Raw genomic sequence first — 27,069 nt, 5'->3', positions numbered from 1 at the left:
TTATTTGATGAGCTGTTATAAGTGAAGGACAGGTGTCACTACAACAAATCATCACTTGCGCCACGATTAGAATCGTGGCACAAGTGTGATATTTCTGTGGCTATACTATTTAGCCACGAGAATTCAAGGTAGCTACTCCCGTGGCGCAAGTGAGCGTGGCTAGGTAGTTGCCACGGAAAATCATGGTTGTGGCTTAAATTGATTTTTATGCCACGAAAAAATACGTGGCTAATCATATCCATTTGCCACAGGAAAAATCGTAGCAAAATTAAAATACTCGTGGCAAAACAAAGCAGCCTGTCGTAATTCATCCTAGCTAGCCACGGACATAACCGTAGCAAAAAATAGAATATTTTTGGCTAGAAACCTTATTGAGCCACAAGTATAACCGTAGCAAAGATAAAACACTTGTGGCTAGAAATCTTGCTTAGCCACAAATATAATCATGGCAAACTTCTTCTTTTTTCTTTGTAATTCGTGTTGGCCATATTTAACCCAATTTAAACTGTGAAAAAAATATTAATAGATTCAAATATGAAACAAGTCGAGGCATAGAATTTATTGGTGTCATTAGATCTATTTATATACATATTGAATATTGTGCAATTGACATCTGAATCAAATACTTTATATCCCCCTAATATAAATATTTACAGTAAAAATATATATCTATCAAATAAAATACAATATCCAATCTCTTATAACTTCTATAAATATTGATCACGTTAACAACATTCATTTGTTGCGGATGGAGATACTAGCTCTTCGAACTTCTTTTTACCTGCAATACTAAGAAAATATGCTATACATTGTAGTAATTTATACAAAAACGACAAAGAAGCACAACATGATCACAAAATACTATGAATTCGCAAAGGCTAAACCAAACTATCATACTTTTCACCTTCTATGCTCTATTAAAAAGATAACATATAGTTGTATATTATACTGAAAACCACGTAGCACAACCAACAATTGACTAAGAAGTTATAGTACAGACCACTTCCATAGACTTAACATTGCTTGTATGCATGAATAATAACATTGTACGATATGCCCAAAAGTTGTATGGAAAATAAACAAGATAAACATACAAGTCTACAATTTCAGAAGTAGAGTAATTGATCCACTTTTCAATTAATCAAATAATAATTCAATATAATTGAAATTACACCAAGATAAGGCTTCAAATTTTTTGGAATTGGATATTAATTGTGAGTTCATATCATCATCACTGATTAAAAAATCCCATATTGAAAGATCAAGCCAACTAATTAGCACATAATAGGGAGCTAAAAATCTTCCAGCAATAACTAAATCCTCTGGTTTCTCCATGAAAACAGAGAAGTAAAAAAAGAACAAAGCTCTAGTAACCAATCGTCTAATAATACCACATTGTTATCATGATATTCCTTTTTATATTTCTATCTTTCAATACTTTCAATGAAAGAAAAGCAAAAAGGTATTAAACTTACTAGCTTTATGTGGTGTGATGCCTCAAAGGAATTGTCTGCTCCATCTTCCTCAATGCTTTTCTTTAGCGTTTCTTTTTAGGTTGAAAATATTGACCAACTAAACCCAAAATAATAAATCCAAAAACAAAAGCAATTTAAGTTCAAGACTTGATTTTACATTGTAATTACTTTCAAAACACAAACTTGGTTAAAATTGACATTTTTAACCAATGCATAACCCACAAATAATTGCAATAAGCAAAAAATTAGAAAAATGAACTAAATAAGAAAAAGAATAACAATTATAACTAACAGAAGATGATATGCATAATAAGCACAAAATGAGGATAGATAGGAGAAACCTTAATGACAATTCAGAGATTAAGGGAGAGAATGAAGGTTCTGATTGAGCAGAAGAACAAAGCCATTGAGCCTGAAATAAAATGATCTCTTTCACTCATAAAATTACTTTGATTCCACTTTATCAGATAAAATAACATAAAAAAAGACAGTCTTACAGAAAGTTAGATTGTAGTTGACAATTAGAAGCATGCATCAAGTAGCCCCAAATTAGAAGGCCATCATCGCCTTATAAAAGCATTACTAGTCTTTAGTGGAAACAACATGCAGCAAATGTTATAAAAAAAAAGTATAAGCTTTATACTCACCAAGATTCCAATAAAAGTTTGAACTTGATATCAGAATATAAATCTATCAAATATAAAAAATGAAAGAAAGAACTCACTGAAAGTACCAAGATAAATGTCCTTGTTTCCAGTGACTCTGTCTATCCTTGCTTGACATCTTCAATGCAGGTGATGTCTCCATAACATAGATATATGACAGTTAGAACAATGAGCTAACTTTATACTATTAAGAAGGGGCTTCTTGTGAAACCATGCAATAAGATTAATGAAAACCTTATTACTCCACTATAAATTGAATCACTCCTAGAGAACCAAATGTTTTACTCCATAGAAATAGGGAAAAAATCAATTAATTAACTAACCATTCTCGTAATTAAGCAAAAAAATTGTCTTTACCGTCTTAAATGATTAACTTATTCCCGACGGCTCATCTATTCTTCATCTCTTCAGCTCATCCTGGTATTTTTCCAGCTAAACAAAACGAAAACTAAGATTAAGATATATCTCGAGAAAGATTATACTAATTCATGAAAGGGGTTTCAAAATTTACAAGAAAATTAATGTGGGTGGAAGGGCCCCAGTACTTGAGGGCAGCAAGATCATATGTCCTTGCATCTTTCTCTTCCATATCATATCAATGTGGCAATAGTCCAAAGGGTAAAAACTGAAATTAGAATAAGAATAAGGTGATTCAAGGTAATTATTTTATGAAAGATAGAGAAAAAAACCCAAGATAAACTGTTACATATAAAAAGATGAAATCACATCAACCATAATTGATTTTACACACAGTTAACATATATAGGGAATCCCTTTCTTTATATTCATAATGAATTTAAACATCCATATAATGAAAAAAACAGAAGCAGAGAAGGAATCAATGAATTGCAGAATGAAGTATTAGTAAAATTAACATGAAATTAAGGAACTCAGCATTATGACAAAACGAAACTGGTTTGAAGTGCAATAGCTAATTAATGGATAATTAAATACCAGGCGTCATAGTTTGAAACAACAAACATAATATAACAAATTGGAAACTGGATTATATGAATTACCTCGAAAATGTGCAGTGTGGAAGCGACAAGCGTGAGGGTGATTTAGGGAAGGGTAAAATCGGGTTTGCAGTTCTTACATGTTCTGAGGGTTAGTTGCCGCTTGAGGATCCAATTGCAAGAAATCATTACGAATATAGGGTTTGAATCACAGTCGGTGGCCGACGGAACTCAAGATAAGAGAAGCATGCGTTTCGGAGAAGGACAAACAAACGAATCAGTGTACAATCGAAGGCCATCCGACACTTGAGAGCCAAAGAGTAGAGGGGGAATGGAGTTTGAAGAGGGAAATTTCTCAAAAATAGAAGCGGGAAAGAAAAACTGTTTGGAAATAATAGAGGGGGGAAGTTGAAGGGATAAGGATTGCAAGTGCTGAAGGCATGTAATTGGATTTTAAAAGGTTAGCACGAAATCCAGTAATAAATATTAAAATTTTCATCAATTTAAAACTTTATAATTTGTATACACTTAATTAATAAAATAATACTTTACAAATGTTGATTTAGCTAATTTTTCAAATGGGGCGTAGCCCCTCGTAGTTTACCAAAAAAAAAAAAAAGCTAATTTTTCAAAGATAGTATAACTTTCTCCTATTTTTATTAAATGCAATAATTTTGATAAGTTTTGTTTTAATTAATTAGATATTGTAATTAAAAAACTAATCATTCAAAACTTTGTAAGTATTTATTTTCGTGTTAATTTTGTGTTTAGTGGTTTGATATAAACACGACTTCAAAATATCGTGTCATTTTCAGATTAATCCAAACGAATTTTTGTAGTTTCCCTCCACATAGAAAAAATGCAACAAATTAACATATTAAAATTAATTTTAGAACAATTTTTATAAAATAAATTACATGTGGTATAAGTAATTTTATGCCACGAGTAATTTTTTTTTTTCCGTGGCATAAATAGATTTAGCCACGGAAAAAAAAATACTGTAGCAAAATTCATGGCATAAGTATATGTTTGCCACAGAAAAAAATTACCCGTGGCATAAATACAACAAGTGGTCATAAGTTTGTAGTGGAATCTATTTTTTCCGTGGCTAAATTAAAATATGCCACGAAATTTGAATTCACGTGGCATAATTCGTGGCACAAATAATGATTTGTTGTAGTGTGTCCATTAGTATATGGAAGGTTCTTTTAGTGAGTTGGAGGACCAGGACTTTCCTATAAACTCCCCACCTAATATAGGATCATTATATATGATCAAACGGGGGGCAATCATAACTTGATACAGAGACTACATAATAACTATAAATATAGCCATGCTTTTTGTCATTATATATGGTCAAACGATGGGTAATCATGACTCGATATAAACGTATTAAATAGAAAAAAAAACTATGAGTTATGCTTAAATGTTAGAAGATGAAAAAAGTATTTCATTGTGGTATTAATACCAAACCACTTCAAAAAAAAAAAAACTCTAATGTCATTTGCCTTTATAAAAAGGGTCAAATATATGAATATCATAATTAAGTACAAAATTACAACTAAGTCATATCACTAAATTTAATTCTTAATATGTCATTATTCTCTTTATATATTATGATTTTATACCATAATTTAAAAATTATAGACTCAAATTCAGAAATTATAAACCTTAGAAAATATATTCTAGACTTCTAATTTATAAACTCTAATCCTTAAAATATATTAAAAGTACTGATTTTACTAGTTTGATATAATCCAAAATTATAACTTGTCATAGTTGTAAATAGTTTTTAAAATATGAATTTTCTGGGTAATTTTCCCTTATAAAAATGTCATTAACCACATTCAATTCACTCTTAAACAAATTGATTTTTCCAATTTTTTTCTTACTATTAACTCTTCCTATTCTTTTCTTAAAAAAAAACCCTTCCAAATCTTGTCTTTTGTTCTATAATATCACTAACAATTTTTACATTTAAAAAAAATAATAACTAACAATTTATAAAAAAGAAGAGTTAAGATGCAAAAATAACCCTAACGTTTTGGGCCAGGAGCAATTTTATCCCTGACGTCTAAAATTGTGTAATTTTACCCCTAATGTTGGAAGTCAAAAGCAATTTTACCCCTAACGTTGGAAGTCAGGAGCAATTTTACCCCTAACGTTAATAAATTGGGTCGATTTGAGAAATAATTCATCAAACTGTCTTCTCGCTCATGAATCTTGTTATCTACACTTCATATGTGTGTTATTTTATCAGTAACAAATCACAAACATTCATTGGAATGTGAAAAAAATAAAAAAATATACTGTCTTTTTTGTACGGATTAGATAAAAAAAATTCTAAAAATCCACCGAATTTATAAATATTAATCTCAAATTCTATTATTAAATTATAAAAAATATGAAATCCTTTTTTTAGACGAATTATTATGCAATTGGTGCAGAATAATGAATAAAAATATCTGTATTTTATAATAGTGTCTGAAATTGACCCAATTTATCAACGTTAGGGGTAAAATTGCACCATTTTAGACGTTAGGGGTAAAATTGCTCCTAGCCCAAAACGTTAGGGATATTTTTGCACCTTAACCCAAAAACGAATTATCATTTTTTAAGAGCATGCCACATCATCAAAATCCCATCAAATCCAATTACCTTTTTTTTCTTATGATTAAACTCTTCTAATTCATACATTTTTTTCTATAATATCACTAACAATTTTTACATTTAAAAAAAATGTTCTGTTTGTAAGAGCATGCAACATCATCAAAATGGCATCTAAAATTCTCTTCTAATCTTCTTTCTGTTTCTGTTATTATATGTAATATAGATTTCATGATTTATATAATCTGTACTTATATGTTGTTTGATAGAAATAAAAATTAAGTGCTGAAAAAATATAAAATTAAATACTGAATTTTAAATACTGAATATAAACAATTAGTTGATAATACAAACACACGTGAATTACCTTAAAAAAATCACATTTAAATTAAATAAGTGCTTAATTTTTAATTTAAATGATTAGATGAGTTATCAAACAAGGTATTGGCCTAAAATTTCAATTGCGTTTAATAACCCTATGTTCTTATCTAATTGATTCAATAACCTGTCCAGTTACATTCAATATCTCCATAATCTCGTCTAATTGCATTGGATAACCCAAAAATTCAACTGTCCCGTGAAATTTCAAAATTTCCTAATTTGTTGTCTATTTATCACATTCTTTTGATACGTGACGAGCATTTTGAGACATGACGGAGAGTGTCTTCCATTTTCAGCATGCAACAAATTTTATTAAGAATTATGAGGTTATTAGATACAATATGTGGGATCATTTGTAACTTTTAGAAATTCAGATGTTGCCCCTATACTCCAAAACTTTCCCTCCACTCTGAACTTTTTATTTGATGAGTCATATCCTCTGCACATAATAATTAAGATATTATATTTGCCATTTTATACAACTTAGCATATGACCTGTGTATGGTAACCAAATTAGCTATAAATTACACCCCTCTTCTCTCTTGCCCTCTCTTCAGATTATCAAAAAAAGACACAAATTCAATTTTCAAACCCTGAATCTATGGCTGGATATGGGTGGAATTCCAACAATAGCCTGTCGAATTTGTAACCAGGTTTTTGTGAGCACTGAAGCTTTTCTTCATCACATCGAAATTCACATGTCTACGGATCATGATGGTTCTTCTGTTTCTGCCTCCAGAAGGATGCAGCAGCCACCACCGTCTCTTAATGCTTCCGGTGGTGGCTTGAGCGGTCTCTCCGGTCAAAGAAACAACTTCAGTTTTCCCATTCCAAATGTTTACAGTACTATGTTTAATCCGAATCCTAATCAGTTTATTCATCCCCGGGCAGCCCCACAAATGTACTCTCCTTTTCCAACTGTGAGGAACAACTACGGGTTTGGGTCACAAAGTTTCCCTATCCCTTTTCAGGCTCCGAGGAAATTCACCAAGCCATTTCTTCAGCAGCTGGAGAAACCTTGATCCCTATTTCTGATTCTGAGTTTGAAGTGCTAGACTTGAACTTGAAGCTGTAGAGCAGCATAAAGATTAGGGTTTTGTTCAGGACAATACCTAACCCTAGCTATGGCTATGGTTAGGTTCGATGTATTTTTATTTCAATGAAACAATAAATATTATAATCAGAAAAAGAAAATATATGTAAGCCTTTTTTAAAACATTGTTTTTTTTTCTTTCTGAGTTCACAGTTTTGTATGCTATGAATTCAATCTATTTTGTCTCCTTTAATTACCAATTTTTGTCATTTGATTATCAAATTAAATCTTGTTTTTTTTTTCAAAAATCTACCTAGTGAAGTAATTTAATTTATTGACATAAAGGCTAAATTTCACTTTAATATTTTATGAAAAGTATATAAATTTTATAAATTTACTCCTAACCTTTTCAAGTAAAATCAATTTTAATCCTTTTTTTTCTTTTTTTTTTCAAAAAGCTACCTAGTGAAGTAATTTAATTTATTGACATAAAGGCTAAATTCCTCTCTAATATTTTCTGAAAAGTACATATTTGACTTTAAAATATGAAATTGTATAAATTTATTAGTAACCTTTTCAAGCAAAATCAATTTTAATTTTTTTTTTCTTTCAAAAATCTACCTAGTGAAGTAATTTAATTTATTGGGATAAAAGCGAAATTTGTTACGCGCATTTTCAGAAAAATATAGATTCGACTCTAACATATGAAATGGTATATATTTACTCCTAACTATTTTAAGCAAAATCAATGTTACTTGTCCAGGGGCAGAACTCCATAGGGGGATAGTCCTTGAAATTTGTTTCAAAATAATTTTCAAGCCCACTTTGTCAAAGAGTGAAAGACATGAAGAGGGGTTGTTGTAGATGTGACAATTATTGAATTTTTTTTTACTGTATTCCAGGAGTAATACACCAATCAGTCAAAATAATTGTACATACCGCTTCATGGGAGATGATTTGTGTAAGGAAAAAAATGTACATGTGACATTAATTGATTTGTTAGGTGTATTACTCCTAGAGTATTCTAAATTTTTTGCTTATTATTGAGTTAGTGTCGGGTTCGTGTCATATCAATTATCGAGTTGATATGAAATGAGTCAACTCTAACTCAACTCAAAAAAATTTGTGTTATAACTATATATTAACCAAATTGGGTTAGTAATTTTGTATTGTGCTTTCGGATCATATGTAATTTTACTATGTACATATGTTAATGATGTCATTTAAAAATATAGTAGGATATAGTAATAGTTCTAAATAATTTATGTCGTTTTTGGATTAGCAGCTTAACTATGACCATCCAAAAATCCGCTAATATATCATTTTAGTTCGTGTAATGTGTTTATAAGTCGCATGCAAAAATATGGAAGGTTCAAGCCATTTTTGCAATTAGTAATTGTAATTTTATTACGTTTACTAATTAAATGAAATATAAACACATTAGAGAATATGATAATAATTTTAAATATTCATGACATTTTCGAGTTAGCAGGTCAACACCAATTCAACCCTAAAATTTATGTATCACTTTTCTCTCAACTAAAAAATTACTCCTTACCTACTAAACTAAATTCAAACACTATAATTACATATCGAGTAATCGATCGCGTATAAATTTATCATTCCTAGGTTGTTATTAGTGAAGATATATAGGAATAAAAGATAGAAATAAGGTTTAACTATGAAGTTTTAATTTTTTTTAAATGACTCGTCGATGAACAACGATTGTTTCATTAAGTTGAACCTCGGCTCATCTAATGTCCTGGTTCTGCCACTACTGCTATATAATAGAAAATTTGAATGAACTAACTTGACAATTATTAAACTGTCATATCAGACATTTCCAAACATATTAATTTGTCGATAAACTGAAGTAGTTTTGCACATTTTTGTGGTTATTATTTCTAACTATATTAGTAACATAGTAAACATTTTAGACACTTTGACAAAAAAAGAGAGAGAGAGAGAGAGAGAGAGGTGGAATGGTTAAGAAGCAAACGGAGAAGAGAATTTGACGAAGGGAAAATCAATCAGTGACAGGTCTCACTACACTGATAAACGGGCTGAAAGAGGACGGTGGAGATCGGCAACAAGACTTCATCAGCAGCGGCAATCTGAGTGAGGCAATCGGAGTGACGAAAAATGGAGGAGGGAGATGGAGAACGTGTTTTGTCGTGAAAGAGAGTTTTTATTTGATAAGCTGTTATAAGTGAAGGACAGGTGTCAATTAGTATATGGAAGGTTCTTTTAGTGAGTTGGAGGACCAGGACCTTCCTATAAATTCCCCACCTAATATAGGATCATTATATATGATCAAACGGGGGGCAATCATAACTTGATACAGAGACTACATAATAACTATAAATCTAGCCATGCTTTTTGTCATTATATATGGTCAAACGATGGGTAATCATGACTCGATATAAACGTATTAAATAGAAAAAAAAACTATGAGTTATGCTTAAATGTTAGAAGATGAAAAAAGTATTTCATTGTGGTATTAATACCAAACCACTTCAAAAAAAAACTCTAATGTCATTTGCCTTTATAAAAAGGGTCAAATATATGAATATCATAATTAAGTACAAAATTACAACTAAGTCATATCACTAAATTTAATTCTTAATATGTCATTATTCTCTCTATATATTATGATTTTATACCATAATTTAAAAATTATAGACTCAAATTCAGAAATTATAAACCTTAGAAAATATATTCTAGACTTCTAATTTATAAACTCTAATCCTTAAAATATATTAAAAGTACTGATTTTACTAGTTTGATATAATCCAAAATTATAACTTGTCATAGTTGTAAATAGTTTTTAAAATATGAATTTTCTGGGTAATTTTCCCTTATAAAAATGTCATTAACCACATTCAATTCACTCTTAAACAAATTGATTTTTCCAATTTTTTTCTTACTATTAACTCTTCCAATTCTTTTCTTAAAAAAAACCCTTCCAAATCTTGTCTTTTGTTCTATAATATCACTAACAATTTTTACATTTAAAAAAATAATAACTAACAATTTATAAAAAAAAGAAGAGTTAAGATGCAAAAATACCCCTAACGTTTTGGGCTAGGAGCAATTTTATCCCTGACGTCTAAAATGGTGCAATTTTACCCCTAACGTTGGAAGTTAAGAGCAATTTTACCCCTAACGTTGGAAGTCAGGAGCAATTTTACCCCTAACGTTAATAAATTGGGTCGATTTGAGAAATAATTCATCAAACTGTCTTCTCGCTCATGAATCTTGTTATCTACGCTTCATATGTGTGTTATTTTATCAGTAACAAATCACAAACATTCATTGGAATGTGAAAAAAATAAAAAAATATACTGTCTTTTTTGTACGGATTAGATAAAAAAAAATTCTAAAAATCCACCGAATTTATAAATATTAATCTCAAATTCTATTATTAAATTATAAAAAATATTAAATCCTTTTTTTAGACGAATTATTATGCAATTGGTGCATAATAATGAACAAAAATATCTGTATTTTATAATAGTGTCTGAAATTGACCCAATTTATCAATGTTAGGGGTAAAATTGCACCATTTTAGACGTTAGGGGTAAAATTGCTCCTAGCCCAAAACGTTAGGGATATTTTTGCACTTTAACCCAAAAAATAATTATCATTTTTCTAAGAGCATGCCACATCATCAAAATCCCATCAAATCCAATTACCTTTTTTTTTCTTACGATTAAACTCTTCCAATTCATACCTTTTGTTCTATAATATCACTAACAATTTTTACATTTAAAAAAAATGTTCTGTTTGTAAGAGCATGCAACATCATCAAAATGGCATCTAAAATTCTCTTCTAATCTTCTTTCTGTTTCTGTTATTATATGTAATATAGATTTCATGATTTATATAATCTGTACTTATATGTTGTTTGATAGAAATAAAAATTAAGTGCTGAAAAAATATAAAATTAAATACTGAATTTTAAATACTGAATATAAACAATTAGTTGATAATACAAACACACGTGAATTACCTTAAAAAAATCACATTTAAATTAAATAAGTGCTTAATTTTTAATTTAAATGATTAGATGAGTTATCAAACAAGGTATTGGCCTAAAATTTCAATTGCGTTTAATAACCCTATGTTCTTATCTAATTGATTCAATAACCTGTCCAGTTACATTCAATATCTCCATAATCTCGTCTAATTGCATTGGATAACCCAAAAATTCAACTGTCCCGTGAACTTTCAAAATTTCCTAATTTGTTGTCTATTTATCACATTCTTTTGATACGTGACGAGCATTTTGAGACATGACGGAGCGTGTCTTCCATTTTCAGCATGCAACAAATTTTATTAAGAATTATGAGGTTATTAGATACAATACGTGGGATCATTTGTAACTTTTAGAAATTCAGATGTTGCCCCTATACTCCAAAACTTTCCCTCCACTCTGAACTTTTTTTTTGATGAGTCATATCCTCTGCACATAATAATTAAGATACTATATTTGCCATTTTATACAACTTAGCACATGACCTGTGTATGGTAACCAAATTAGCTATAAATTACACCCCTCTTCTCTCTTGCCCTCTCTTCAGATTATCAAAAAAAGACACAAATTCAATTTTCAAACCCTGAATCTATGGCTGGATATGGGTGGAATTCCAACAATCTTCCTACAAGCACGTACGCCGGTGCTCCACAAATCGCCTGTCGAATTTGTAACCAGGTTTTTGTGAGCACTGAAGCTTTTCTTCATCACATCGAAATTCACATGTCTACGGATCATGATGGTTCTTCTATTTCTGCCTCCAGAAGGATGCAGCAGCCACCACCGTCTCTTAATGCTTCCGGTGGTGGCTTGAGCCGTCTCTCCGGTCAAAGAAACAACTTTAGTTTTTCCATTCCAAATGTTTACAGTACTATGTTTAATCCGAATCCTAATCAGTTTATTCATCCCCGCGCAGCCCCAGACATGTACTCTCCTTTTCCAACTGTGAGGAACAACTATGGGTTTGGGTCACAAAGTTTCCCTATCCCTTTTCAGGCTCGGAGGAAATTCACCCAGCCATTTCTTCAGCAGCTGGAGAAACCCTTGATCCCTATTTCTGATTCTGATTCTGAGTTTGAAGTGCTAGACTTGAACTTGAAGCTGTAGAGCAGCATAAAGATTAGGATTTTGTTCAGGACAATACCTAACCCTAGCTATGGCTATGGTTAGGTTCGATGTATTTTTATTTCAATGAAACAATAAATATTATAATCAGAAAAAGAAAATATATGTAAGCCTTTTTTAAAACATTGCTTTTTTTCCTTTCTGAGTTCACAGTTTTGTATGCTATGAATTCAATCTATTTTGTCTCCTTTAATTACCAATTTTTGTCATTTGATTATCAAATTAAATATTTTTTTTTCAAAAGTCTACCTAGTGAAGTAATTTAATTTATTGACATAAAGGCTAAATTTCACTTTAATATTTTATGAAAAGTATATAAATTTTATAAATTTACTCCTAACCTTTTCAAGTAAAATCAATTTTAATCCTTTTTTTCTTTTTTTTTCAAAAAGCTACCTAGTGAAGTAATTTAATTTATTGACATAAAGGCTAAATTCCTCTCTAATATTTTCTGAAAAGTACATATTTGACTCTAACATATGAAATTGTATAAATTTATTAGTAACCTTTTCAAGCAAAATCAATTTTAATTTTTTTTTCTTTCAAAAATCTACCTAGTGAAGTAATTTAATTTATTGGGATAAAAGCGAAATTTGTTAAGCGCATTTTCAGAAAAATATAGATTCGACTCTAAAATATGAAATGGTATATATTTACTCCTAACTATTTTAAGCAAAATCAATGTTACTTGTCCAGGGGCAGAACTCCATAGGGGGATAGTCCTTGAAATTTGTTTCAAAATAATTTTCAAGCCCACTTTGTCAAAGAGTGAAAGACATGAGCGGTTGTTGTAGATGTGACAATTATTGAATTTTTTTTTACTGTATTCCAGGAGTAATACACCAATCAGTCAAAATAATTGTACATACCACTTCATGGGAGATGATTTGTGTAAGGAAAAAAATGTACATGTGACATTAATTGATTTGTTAGGTGTATTACTCCTAGAGTATTCTAAATTTTTTTCTTATTATTGAGTTAGTGTCGTGTTCGTGTCATATCAATTATCGAGTTGATATGAAATGAGTCAACTCTAACTCAACTCAAAAAAATTTGTGTTATAACTATATATATTAACCAAATTGGGTTAGTAATTTTGTATTGTGCTTTCGGATCATATGTAATTTTACTATGTACATATGTTAATGATGTCATTTAAAAATATAGTAGGATATAGTAATAGTTCTAAATAATTTATGTCGTTTTTGGATTAGCAGCTTAACTATGACCATCCAAAAATCCGCTAATATATCATTTTAGTTCGTGTAATGTGTTTATAAGTCGCATGCAAAAATATGGAAGGTTCAAGCCATTTTTGCAATTAGTAATTGTAATTTTATCACGTTTACTAATTAAATGAAATATAAACACATTAGAGAATATGATAATAATTTTAAATATTCATGACATTTTCGAGTTAGCAGGTCAACACCAATTCAACCCTAAAATTTATGTATCACTTTTCTCTCAACTAAAAAATTACTCCTTACCTACTAAACTAAATTCAAACACTATAATTACGGTAAATTCTATGGCTACTTTGTTGGAAAACAAAGTAGTCATACTTTGTTTTAGTATCCAATAGTATTTGGACATGTGTTAATTAAAATTATGTTAATTAAAATTAATAAAAAAAGTAACCTGCTATAGCAGGTAATATTTAATTATGGAAATTTTAAAGATTATTAATTATAAGGTAAATAATATATGGGCCCCTCTATTTTAATTTAATTATTATTTAGTTATTATATGTTAATAATACACTATTAAGTCCTTAATTTTAACTCAATTCAACAGTTTAGTCCCTTATAAAGGACTAATCTGTTCAATAATTTAAAAATTTAAGTGATAAAACTGTTGATCAAAATAAAAAATCAGAACTAAACAATAAATTTTAAAATACGATAACTGAACAATATGTTAGATATTTAACATAGGAACTGATAAAATAAAAGATTTACGTAAAATTCTATTTTAACAAGGTTTATGAATTTTTTTCTCCTAAATAAAAAAGGTTACGTAAATTTAGTCAAGCTATACGTAAATTATCTAAAAATAAAAGATTTATGTAAAGTTCAAAAGTTTTACGTAAAACTCCAATTTTCATAAGCTTTATAGATTTTTTCTCCCAAAATAACAAGGTTACGTAAATTTAGTCAAACCTTACGTAAATTATGTCAAAAAAATAAAAGATTTACGTAAATTTCATAGGTTTTACGTAAAACTCTATTTTCACAAGATTTGTGAATTTTTTTCTCCTAAAATAAAAAGATTACGTAAATTTAGTCAAACTATACGTATATTATATTTAAAAATAAAAGATTTACGTAAAGTTCAAAGGTTTTACGTAAAATTCTAATTTTCACAAGGTTTGTGGATTTTTTCTCCTAAAATAACAAGGTTACGTAAATTTAGTCAAACCTTACATAAATTATGTCTAAAAATAAAAGATTTACGTAAAATTCATAGGTTTTACATAAAACTCTATTTTCACAAGGTTTGTGAATTTTTTTCTCCTAAAATAAAAAGGTAACATAAATTTAGTAAAACTATACGTAAATTATATCTAAAAATAAAAGATTTACGTAAAGTTCAACGGTTTTACGGCAAAACTCTAATTTTCACAAGGTTTGTAGCTTTTTTCTACTAAAGTAAAAGGATTACGTAGATTTAGTCAAACCTTACGTAAATTATGTCTAAAAATAAAAAATTTACATAAAATTCATAGGTTTTACGTAAAACTCTATTTTCATAAGGTTTGTGAATTTTTTTCTCCTAAAATAAAAAGGTAACGTAAATTTAGTCAAACTAAACGTAAATTATATCTAAAACTAAAAGATTTACGTAAAGTTCAAAGGTTTTACATAAAACTCTAATTTTCACAAGATTTGTGGATTTTTCATTCTATAATAACAAGGTTACGTTAATTATGTCCAACTTTATGCAATTTATGTCAAAAAAAAAAGATTTACGTAAAATTCATAGGTTTTATGTAAAACTCTACTTTCACAAGGTTTGTGAATTTTTTTCTCCTAAATAAAAAAGGTTATGTAATTTTAGTCAAACGATACGTAAATTATATATAAAAATAAAAGATTGACATAAAGTTCAAAGGTTTTATGTAAAACTCAAATTTTCATAAGCTTTGTAGATTTTTTCTCCTAAAATAAAAAGGTTACGTAAATTTATCAAACCTTACGTAAATTATGTCAAAAAATAAAAGATTTACGTAAAATTCATAGGTTTTACGTAAAACTCTATTTTCACAAGGTTTGTGAATTTTTTTTCTTAAAATAAAAGGTTACGTAAATTTAGTCAAACTATACGTAAATTATATCTAAAAATAAAAGATTTACATAAAGTTCAAAGGTTTTACGTAAAACTATAATTTTCACAAGATTTATGGATTTTTCTCCTAAAGTAAAAGGGTTACGTAAATTTAGAAAAACCTTACGTAAATTATGTCTAAAAATAAAAGATTTAAGTAAACTTCAGAGGTTTTACGTAAAACTCTATTTTCACAAGGTTCGTGAATTTTTTCTTCTAAATAAAAAAGGTTACGTAAACTTAGTCAAACTATACGTAAATTATATCTAAAATAAAAGATTTACATAAAGTTCAAAGGTTTTACGTAAAACTCTCATTTTCACAACGTTTGTGGATTTTTCATCCTATAAAAACAAGGTTATGTAAATTATGTCCAACTTTATGTAATTTATGTCAAAAAATAAAAGATTTACGTAAAATTCATAGGTTTTACGTAAAACTCTACTTTCACAAGGTTTGTGAATTTTTTTCTCCTAAATAAAAAAGGTTATGTAATTTTAGTCAAACTATACGTAAATTATATATAAAAATAAAAGATTTACGTAAAGTTTAAAGATTTTACGTAAAACTCCAATTTTCACAAGCTTTGTAGATGTTTTCTCCTAAAATAACAAGGTTACGTAAATTTAGTCAAACCTTACGTAAATTTAGTCAAACCTTACATAAATTATGTCAAAAAATAAAAGATTTACATAAAATTCATAGGTTTTACGTAAAACTCTATTTTCACAATGTTTGTGAATTTTTCTCCTAAATAAAAAAGGTTACATAAATTTAGTCAAAATATACGTAAATTATATCTAAAAATAAAAGATTTACATAAAGTTCAAAGGTTTTACGTAAAACTCCAATTTTCACAAGGTTTGTGGATTTTTTCTCCTAAAATAACAAGGTTACGTAAATTTCGTCAAACCTTACATAAATTATGTATAAAAATAAAAGATTTACGTAAAATTCATAGGTTTTACGTAAAACTCTATTTTCACAAGATTGTTTCTCCTAAACTAAAACGGTTACGTAAATTTAGTCAAACCTTACGTAAATTATGTCTAAAAATAAAAGATTTACGTAAAACTCTATTTTCACAAGGTTTGTGAATTTTTTTCTCCTAAAATAAAAATGTTACATAAATTTAGTCAAACTATACGTAAATTATATTTAAAAATAAAATATTTACGTAAAGTTCAAAGGTTTTACGTAAAACTCTAATTTTGACAATGTTTGTGAACTTTTCTCCTAAAGTAAAAGGGTTACGTAAATTTAGTCAAACCTTACGTAAATTATGTCTAAAAATTAAAGATTTACGTAAAATTCATAGGTTTTACGTAAAACTCTATTTTTACAAGGTTTGTGAATTAATTAGTCAAACTATACGTAAATTATATCTAAAAATAAAATATTTACGTAAAGTTCAAAGGTTTTACGTAAAACTCTAATTTTCACAATGTTTATTGATGTTTCTCCTAAAGTGAAAGGGTTACATAAATTTAGTCAAACCTTACGTAAAATTCATAGGTTTTACGTAAAACTCTATTTTCAAAAGGTTTGTGAATTTTTTTCTCCTAAAATAAAAAGGTTGCCTAAATTTAGTCAAAGTATACTTAAATTATGTCTAAAAATAAAATATTTACGTAAAGTTCAAAGGTATTACGTAAAACTCCATTTTTCACAAGATTTATGGATTTTTCTCATAAAATAAAAGGGTTACGTAAATTTAGTCAAACCTTACATAAATTATATCTAAAAATAAAAGATTTGCATAAAATCCAAAATTTTTACAGAAAACTCTATATTTCACAAGGTTTCTGTATTTTATCTCCTAACATAACAAGGTTACGTAAATTTAGTCTAACTTTACGTAAATTATGTCTAAAAATAAAAGATTTACGTAAAGTTCAAATATTTTACGTAAAACTCTATTTTTCACAAGGTTTCTGGATTTTATTTCCTAAAGTAACAAGATTACGTAAATTTAGTCAAACTTTACGTAAATTATATCTAAAAATCAATGATTTACGTAAAGTTTAAAAGTTTTATGTAAAACTCAATTTTTCACAAGGTTTGTGAATTTTTTTATCCTAAAATAAGAAGGTTATATAAATTTATTCAAACTATACGTAAATTATATCTAAAAATAAAAGATTTATTTAAAGTTCAACGGTTTTACATAAAACTCTAATTTTCACAATGTTTGTGAATTTTTCTCCTAAAGTAAAAGGTTTACGTAAATTTAGTCAATCTTATGTAAATTATGTCTAAAAATAAAAGATTTACGTAAAATTCACAGGTTTTACGTAAAACTCTATTTTCACAAGATTTGTGAATTTTTTCCGCCTAAACTAAAAAGATTACGTAAATTTAGTCAAACTCTACGTAAATTATATCGAAATATAAAAGATTTACGTTAAGTTCAAAGGTTTTATATGTAAAACTCTAATTTTCACAAGGTTTGTGGATTTTTTCTCCTAAAATAACAAGGTTACATAAATTATGTCCAACTTAACGTCATTTATATCAAAATATAAAAGATTTACGTAAAATTTATAGGTTTTACGTAAAACTCTATTTTCACAAGGTTTGTGAATTTTTTTCTCCTAAAATAAAAATGTTATATAAATTTAGTCAAACTATACGTACACTACAAAAAAATCATGATATTATGACTAATTCTGTTGTAACGAAAGTATTTTTGTCACAATAAATATGGTTATTGTGACAAAATAAATTATTTGTCACAATAATTAATCTAGATACAAAAGATTGTGATGAAATACTTATTTTGACAAAATGTTGTCACTATACGTATATTTTGGAACGAAATCAATTTGTCACTACTATTTCGTAGCAATATATATGACATAATATTTTTGGGTTAAAATTGTAAACATATATGGAGACTATTATTTTGTCTCTAAAAAATTAATACTATTATGACAAAATAATTTTGTTACAACAACATATATCATCGATTTTTAATTTTATTATGATATTAGTGACTATGGCAAGAAATAGTGTGTGGTCACAATATGTTTCAAAATTATAACTATATATCTATTATTTTCTCTATTGGAAAAGAAAAGGAAAAGACGAAATTCATTAACAAAATGAAACCTAAATATAAAACAAGTGGATAACAGAAATTAAACTCATCTCTCTGGCGACCCCTCACTTTCCCCTTTCATATCAGAAACCCTATAACCAAACCCATCTCCCACCTTTGCTTCTTCTCCGGCCACCAACTCTTGCCACCACTTCCTATTTCTACCTTCTTCCATTCTGTTTTCCCCTTGCTCTTTATCCTTATCCGTCTCTGTGAATATCAATTTCAGATCCGTAAATTTTCTGAAAGACCAACATTGTAGCTCTGTCAGCCATTGTTGATGTTATGGTGTCTAATTGAAGTCTCTACTCACTTCTTCATACCCAATAGAATTTCAGGTTTGTTAATGTAAATGTTATCCGTATGATTTGGGTATTTATAAATTGGGTTTTTTCAATTTATTGCTCTGGTCTGAGTAGGGTTTCAGATTTTTGCAATACGGTGCCATTTGAGAGAATGCTGCAATTAATTCTCCATCGTTTATAGAGTACCGCTCCCGAAGCTTATAGAGCTGCCAAGGCTGCTTCTTCCATACAGTAAACTCTCAAATTAGATAATGTTTTATGTTTTTCGTTATTTGAAATTTGGTTTTGTTTCCACCCTAAACTATTTTAATTGAAATTGATATTTGTTGTATGTTGTAGACTCAGAAAAAAACTAGTGACAAATTTGGTTCAACGTTTATCCCTAGTTCAAGAAGTAGACGGCAATTTCTATATCAAGGTATGCAGCATGTTATTATTATTCAATATTTTGGGTACATTGACATTACTATTATTCAAAATTTTCTGGTAAATTTTCCTATTATATCTGTTGATCTTGTGTGCACTGTTATTGGTTTATGTGAATAAGGGGATGGTTTTGGTATGGCGGATGTACAAATGAATTTGATCCAGCAAATACTAACACCCGCAACACTCGCCAATTCTAGATTGCATATCTTAATTTTCTGTAACATGTCATATGGTCTTGTTAATTTGATTGTGTCAAATGATAAGGTACTAAAATAGGTCTATGGTTGTTAGGGAAGTATCAATTTAGGCTCCACGTAAAAAATAACACTAATATAGGCCTTTAAAAAAAGGTACCAATTTAGGCATCGATAATGGAACGAAACACGACGTTGACATTACTCCGTTAAGTTCTATCGATTATACGTGGAGGGAGAAATCAAAACTTAACGGAGTAATAGAAATGACGTGTCCAATCTGTTCTCGAGACCTAAATTGATACTTCCCCCAAAACCATAGGCCTATTTTGGTACCTTATCCCAATTTTTATTATAAAAACTTGTGTTTTTTCTAGTATTTTAATTGTCATGAGCTGACATGAGATAGAGGAAATATTTTCTTGACAAGTTTAGACTAGGTCTAACAAAAAAATTGAAGTTTGATAACTCTGTTAAATGGTTTCTATAGCCTGATATGAAAATTTGCTTTTAAAAGGATAGTCTGGCTCTGATTTATCAGTTAGGAATTTACCACTTTGCTAAATATGACACAAAAATTACTCAAGTCAATTAGTTGTTTCAAGCATTGACTTTATGCAATTGTGAGATAGCTATTGATATTAAAGCAAGGTAATCTAATATATGTGATGCTATCTAGAAATAGAAATGAAGAATGAAATTATTTCTGCAGGGGGATGTGTTATATTATATATTTATATTCAGTTTGATAGTTCTCTAGCTGTAGGTGTAAAATTGGCAAAACAAATGTGGTTTTTCAATTCAGCGTCAATGACCAATCCACACTAGCAAAATAATTGAATCCAGGCCTCCTGCATATGCAACCTCTTATTTAAGCGTAATTTTATGTGTTATGATTATGAATTGTTTATGATGTTTCGTAGTTGTTTCTATTAGATTTTATATTTAGTTGATTCGTCAAGTAATCAAGGAAAAAAAGTTTCTATTACTACTCACTATAGGAAACTTTCTGTACGGTCAATGATATCTTTTTTCTCCATGATGCTTTTCTCCAACTAAAAATCTTCAATCCTTTGTCATCCTGTGTTTATTGTACCATATATTTAAGATCATGAATTGTTATTTTTTTCTCAGTTGTGTAAGAAAACTGTTAGATTTTGTTCATCCTTTGGATATTTAACAATTTAGACAGCAGTTCATGTCTTCTGGATGTAGAAAATTTGTTATTAACTTATTAAAAAGCTTTCCTTGTATACTTATTAGATGGGTTATAGTTTACTTTTTTGTTGCTTTCAGGATGATCTCGAGGCACCAAGAGTATTCTAAATTGGAGCAGCAGCAACAATTTCGCAAAACTACTGTCTCAAAATTAAAGTTGGATATTATTTTTAGATTTACTGTTTCTTATAAACATCTGGTGTTCTTCATTGTAATTAAATTAGTGGCTTTTCTATTGTTGATAATGTACATTTTTCTATTGTGGATTAATAGAATATTGGATTGAGTCTTGAGATATGATATTATATTCATTAGCTTGATATATAAAATGAATAATTAAGTTTTAAAGCAAAAAACTTATGACCAGAACATCTAACTTGTTAAAAAAAATCACACAATTGATGACGATGCACTAATCACAATATATTAAATAAATTGTAACAAATATTGCATTGGTCACATTTTAATAATAAATTAATTGTAACAAATATTCTTTTGTCATATTAACAAATTTTGTCACAATAGGTATTAAACATTTGTCCAACCAACTAACATTTTGTGACTAATATAATCTAGTAGCAACGAAATATAATCGATGTCATGACTAATTATTGGTCACAATATATACCGCAAAGGTGACGAATGAAATTTTGTCTCAAAATGATCTTAATAATGGAGACAAACTACAATTTCGTCACAAGAAACTTATTGAGACGAGCTTATTGCAACGAAGTTTGTGACAAAATATTTAGTCACTATATGTATATTGTGACAAAATAAGTATATGTTCTGACGGAATTTTTCGTCACAACAAATCCTTTTTTTTGTAGTGGTAAATTATATCTAAAAATAAAATATTTACGTAAAGTTCAAAGGTTTTATGTAAAACTCTAATTTTCACAATGGTTGTGGATTTTTCTCGTAAAGTAAAAGGGTTACGTAAATTTAGTCAAACCTTACGTAAATTATGTCTAAAAATAAAAGCTTTACGTAAAATTCATAGGCTTTACGTAAAACTCTATTTTCACAAGGTTTGTGAATTTTTTCCCCCCTAAAATAAAAAGATTACGTAATTTAGTCAAACTATACATAATTATATCTAAAAATAAAAGATTTGCGTTAATTTCAAAGGTTTTATGTAAAACTCTATTTTCACAAGGTTTCTATTTAACGTTCATAATTTGCTTTTTACGTAAATAAAATCTAACAATAGAGGATAAGTTCAGTTTTGCCTGAAACTTGATTTTTCGCAAAGTTGGTGGATTTACATGAATTACTTCTGATAATATAGGATTTAAATTTCACATGAAATTAATAATTTTTTTGGATAATAATAAATACTAATAATTTACTAAAATTAAGTATGATTTCATGTGAATAATGTGTAAACTGAATTATTTTTGGTAAAATTTAAAGGTTTTAAGTGATTTTTTCCATAATTAGTGATTTCACTTTTTGGTTTTATACTTTTGAAGCTAGTTTATGAATTTTTGCCAACATTAGTAATTTTTTTTCTTTTAACAGTTTAAGCCAATTTGTGAGTGGGATGAGAATAACAACCTATCAAACTCCAATAAAAAAAATCGAAGCATTAGTGGGGAAGGAAAAGTAATTGAGGAAGGAGGTTAGTTAAAAAAAATTGTAACCGGATGAAACAGTTACCAATTTAAAACTAATTGAATCCATCATTACTATATTTTATTCTAGTATCAAATCAATGGTGATCACATCAACGTAAATTTTACTTTGTTTACAACAAAGTAACAGTAGCCCACACCCTATAATTACATATCGAGTAATTGATCGCCTATAAATTTATCATTCCTAGGTTGTTATTGGTAAGATATATAGGAATAAAAGATAGAAATAAGGTTTAACTATGAAGTTTTAATTTTTTTTAAATGACTCGTCGATGAACAACGATTGTTTCATTAAGTTGAACCTCGGCTCATCTAATGTCCTGGTTCTGCCACTACTGCTATATAATAGAAAATTTGAATGAACTAACTTGACAATTATTAAACTGTCATATCAGACATTTCCAAACATATTAATTTGTCGATAAACTGAAGTAGTTTTGCACATTTTTGTGGTTATTATTTCTAACTATATTAGTAACATAGTAAACATTTTAGACACTTTGACAAAAAAAAAGAGAGAGAGAGAGAGAGAGAGAGAGAGAGAGGTGGAATGGTTAAGAAGCAAACGGAGAAGAGAATTTGACGAAGGGAAAATCAATCAGTGACAGGTCTCACTACACTGATAAACAGGTTGAAAGAGAACGGTGGAGATCGGCAACAAGACTTCATCAGCAGCGGCAATCTGAGTGAGGCAATCGGAGTCACGGAAAATGGAGGAGGGAGATGGAGAACGTGTTTTGCCGTGAAAGAGACTTTTTATTTGATGAGCTGTTATAAGTGAAGGACAGGTGTCACTACAACAAATCATCACTTGCGCCACGATTAGAATCGTGGCACAAGTGTGATATTTCTGTGGCTATACTATTTAGCCACGAGAATTCAAGGTAGCTACTCCCGTGGCGCAAGTGAGCGTGGCTAGGTAGTTGCCACGAAAAATCATGGTTGTGGCTTAAATTGATTTTTATGCCACGAAAAAATCCGTGGCTAATCATATCCATTTGCCACAGGAAAAATCGTAGCAAAATTAAAATACTCGTGGCAAAACAAAGCAGCCTGTCGTAATTCATCCTAGCTAGCCACGGACATAACCGTAGCAAAAAATAGAATATTTTTGGCTAGAAACCTTATTGAGCCACAAGTATAACCGTAGCAAAGATAAAACACTTGTGGCTAGAAATCTTGCTTAGCCACAAATATAATCATGGCAAACTTCTTCTTTTTTCTTTGTAATTCGTGTTGGCCATATTTAACCCAATTTAAACTGTGAAAAAAATATTAATAGATTCAAATATGAAACAAGTCGAGGCATAGAATTTATTGGTGTCATTAGATCTATTTATATACATATTGAATATTGTGCAATTGACATCTGAATCAAATACTTTATATCCCCATAATATAAATATTTACAGTAAAAATATATATCTATCAAATAAAATACAATATCCAATCTCTTATAACTTCTATAAATATTGATCACGTTAACAACATTCATTTGTTGCGGATGGAGATACTAGCTCTTCGAACTTCTTTTTACCTGCAATACTAAGAAAATATGCTATACATTGTAGTAATTTATACAAAAACGACAAAGAAGCACAACATGATCACAAAATACTATGAATTCGCAAAGGCTAAACCAAACTATCATACTTTTCACCTTCTATGCTCTATTAAAAAGATAACATATAGTTGTATATTATACTGAAAACCACGTAGCACAACCAACAATTGACTAAGAAGTTATAGTACAGACCACTTCCATAGACTCAACATTGCTTGTATGCATGAATAATAACATTGTACGATATGCCCAAAAGTTGTATGGAAAATAAACAAGATAAGCATACAAGTCTACAATTTCAGAAGTAGAGTAATTGATCCACTTTTCAATTAATCAAATAATAATTCAATATAATTGAAATTACACCAAGATAAGGCTTCAAATTTTTTGGAATTGGATATTAATTGTGAGTTCATATCATCATCACTGATTAAAAAATCCCATATTGAAAGATCAAGCCAACTAATTAGCACATAATAGGGAGCTAAAAATCTTCCAGCAATAACTAAATCCTCTGGTTTCTCCATGAAAACAGAGAAGTCAAAAAAGAACAAAGCTCTAGTAACCAATCGTCTAATAATACCACATTGTTATCATGATATTCCTTTTTATATTTCTATCTTTCAATACTTTCAATGAAAGAAAAGCAAAAAGGTATTAAACTTACTAGCTTTATGTGGTGTGATGCCTCAAAGGAATTGTCTGCTCCATCTTCCTCAATGCTTTTCTTTAGCGTTTCTTTTTAGGTTGAAAATAATAAATCCAAAAACAAAAGCAATTTAAGTTCAAGACTTGATTTTACATTGTAATTACTTTCAAAACACAAACTTGGTTAAAATTGACATTTTTAACCAATGCATAACCCACAAATAATTGCAATAAGCAAAAAATTAGAAAAATGAACTAAATAAGAAAAAGAATAACAATTATAACTAACAGAAGATGATATGCATAATAAGCACAAAATGAGGATAGATAGGAGAAACCTTAATGACAATTCAGAGATTAAGGGAGAGAATGAAGGTTCTGATTGAGCAGAAGAACAAAGCCATTGAGCCTGAAATAAAATGATCTCTTTCACTCATAAAATTACTTTGATTCCACTTTATCAGATAAAATAACATAAAAAAAGACAGTCTTACAGAAAGTTAGATTGTAGTTGACAATTAGAAGCATGCATCAAGTAGCCCCAAATTAGAAGGCCATCATCGCCTTATAAAAGCATTACTAGTCTTTTGTGGAAACAACATGCAGTAAATGTTATAAAAAAAAAGTATAAGCTTTATACTCACCAAGATTCCAATAAAAGTTTGAACTTGATATCAGAATATAAATCTATCAAATATAAAAAATGAAAGAAAGAACTCACTGAAAGTACCAAGATAAATGTCCTTGTTTCCAGTGACTCTGCCTATCCTTGCTTGACATCTTCAATGCAGGTGATGTCTCCATAACATAGATATATGACAGTTAGAACAATGAGCTAACTTTATACTATTAAGAAGGGGCTTCTTGTGAAACCATGCAATAAGATTAATGAAAACCTTATTACTCCTCTATAAATTGAATCACTCCTAGAGAACCAAATGTTTTACTCCATAGAAATAGGGAAAAAATCAATTAATTAACTAACCATTCTCGTAATTAAGCAAAAAAATTGTCTTTACCGTCTTAAATGATTAACTTATTCCCGACGGCTCATCTATTCTTCATCTCTTCAGCTCATCCTGATATTTTTCCAGCTAAACGAAACGAAAACTAAGATTAAGATATATCTCGAGAAAGATTATACTAATTCATGAAAGGGGTTTCAAAATTTACAAGAAAATTAATGTGGGTGGAAGGGCCCCAGTACTTGAGGGCAGCAAGATCATATGTCCTTGCAGCTTTCTCTTCCATATCATATCAATGTGGCAATAGTCCAAAGGGTAAAAACTGAAATTAGAATAAGAATAAGGTGATTCAAGGTAATTATTTTATGAAAGATAGAGAAAAAAACCCAAGATAAACTGTTACATATAAAAAGATGAAATAACATCAACCATAATTGATTTTACACACAGTTAACATATATAGGGAATCCCTTTCTTTATATTCATAATGAATTTAAACATCCATATAATGAAAAAAACAGAAGCAGAGAAGGAATCAATGAATTGCAGAATGAAGTATTAGTAAATTAACATGAAATTAAGGAACTCAGCATTATGACAAAACGAAACTGGTTTGAAGTGCAATAGCTAATTAATGGATAATTAAATACCAGGCGTCATAGTTTGAAACAACAAACATAATATAACAAATTGGAAACTGGATTATATGAATTACCTCGAAAATGTGCAGTGTGGAAGCGACAAGCGTGAGGGTGATTTAGGGAAGGGTAAAATCGGGTTTGCAGTTCTTACATGTTCTGAGGGTTAGTTGCCGCTTGAGGATCCAATTGCAAGAAATCATTACGAATATAGGGTTTGAATCACAGTCGGTGGCCGACGGAACTCAAGATAAGAGAAGCATGCGTTTCGGAGAAGGACAAACAAACGAATCAGTGTACAATCGAAGGCCATCCGACACTTGAGAGCCAAAGAGTAGAGGGGGAATGGAGTTTGAAGAGGGAAATTTCTCAAAAATAGAAGCGGGAAAGAAAAACTGTTTGGAAATAATAGAGGGGGGAAGTTGAAGGGATAAGGATTGCAAGTGCTGAAGGCATGTAATTGGATTTTAAAAGGTTAGGACGAAATCCAGTAATAAATATTAAAATTTTCATCAATTTAAAACTTTATAATTTGTATACACTTAATTAATAAAATAATACTTTACAAATGTTGATTTAGCTAATTTTTCAAATGGGGCGTAGCCCCTCGTAGTTTACCAAAAAAAGCTAATTTTTCAAAGATAGTATAACTTTCTCCTATTTTTATTAAATGCAATAATTTTGATAAGTTTTGTTTTAATTAATTAGATATTGTAATTAAAAAACTAATCATTCAAAACTTTGTAAGTATTTATTTTCGTGT

The 27,069-nt window shown here is 29.1% G+C and overlaps 3 long non-coding RNA genes across 7 annotated transcripts; 1 reads left to right on the top strand and 2 right to left on the bottom strand.

Moving 5' to 3' along the window:
- Window positions 1-639: 639 nt before the first annotated feature.
- LOC136220609 (uncharacterized) lies at window positions 640-3,504 on the bottom strand. Of its 2 annotated transcripts, XR_010684605.1 has the most exons (6): window positions 3,160-3,504; window positions 2,652-2,765; window positions 2,209-2,572; window positions 1,817-1,887; window positions 1,476-1,572; window positions 640-789 (listed from the first exon to the last, which is right to left on the bottom strand). It is a non-coding gene; the product is annotated as an uncharacterized lncRNA (long non-coding RNA). The 2 variants fall into 2 exon arrangements; XR_010684604.1 differs by lacking the exons at window positions 2,209-2,572; window positions 2,652-2,765; window positions 3,160-3,504 and adding an exon at window positions 1,973-2,132.
- A 15,206-nt stretch (window positions 3,505-18,710) lies between these two features.
- LOC136220790 (uncharacterized) lies at window positions 18,711-21,073 on the top strand. The gene is made up of 4 exons (XR_010684715.1): window positions 18,711-19,043; window positions 19,125-19,241; window positions 19,350-19,428; window positions 20,930-21,073. It is a non-coding gene; the product is annotated as an uncharacterized lncRNA (long non-coding RNA).
- A 2,772-nt stretch (window positions 21,074-23,845) lies between these two features.
- LOC136220608 (uncharacterized) lies at window positions 23,846-26,741 on the bottom strand. Of its 4 annotated transcripts, none has more exons than XR_010684600.1 (7): window positions 26,384-26,741; window positions 25,877-25,990; window positions 25,425-25,797; window positions 25,198-25,287; window positions 25,042-25,112; window positions 24,723-24,793; window positions 23,846-24,036 (listed from the first exon to the last, which is right to left on the bottom strand). It is a non-coding gene; the product is annotated as an uncharacterized lncRNA (long non-coding RNA). The 4 variants fall into 4 exon arrangements; XR_010684603.1 differs by having other exon boundaries at window positions 23,846-24,793; window positions 25,425-25,501; window positions 25,723-25,797; XR_010684599.1 differs by having other exon boundaries at window positions 23,846-24,793.
- Between the last annotated feature and the right edge of the window lie 328 nt (window positions 26,742-27,069).

This window comes from Euphorbia lathyris, chromosome 2 (assembly GCF_963576675.1).
Source record: "Euphorbia lathyris chromosome 2, ddEupLath1.1, whole genome shotgun sequence".
Taxonomy (NCBI): domain Eukaryota; kingdom Viridiplantae; phylum Streptophyta; class Magnoliopsida; order Malpighiales; family Euphorbiaceae; genus Euphorbia; species Euphorbia lathyris.
The sequence above is the reverse complement of the archived record's forward strand: the minus strand, read 5'-3'. Positions and strand labels throughout refer to the sequence as shown.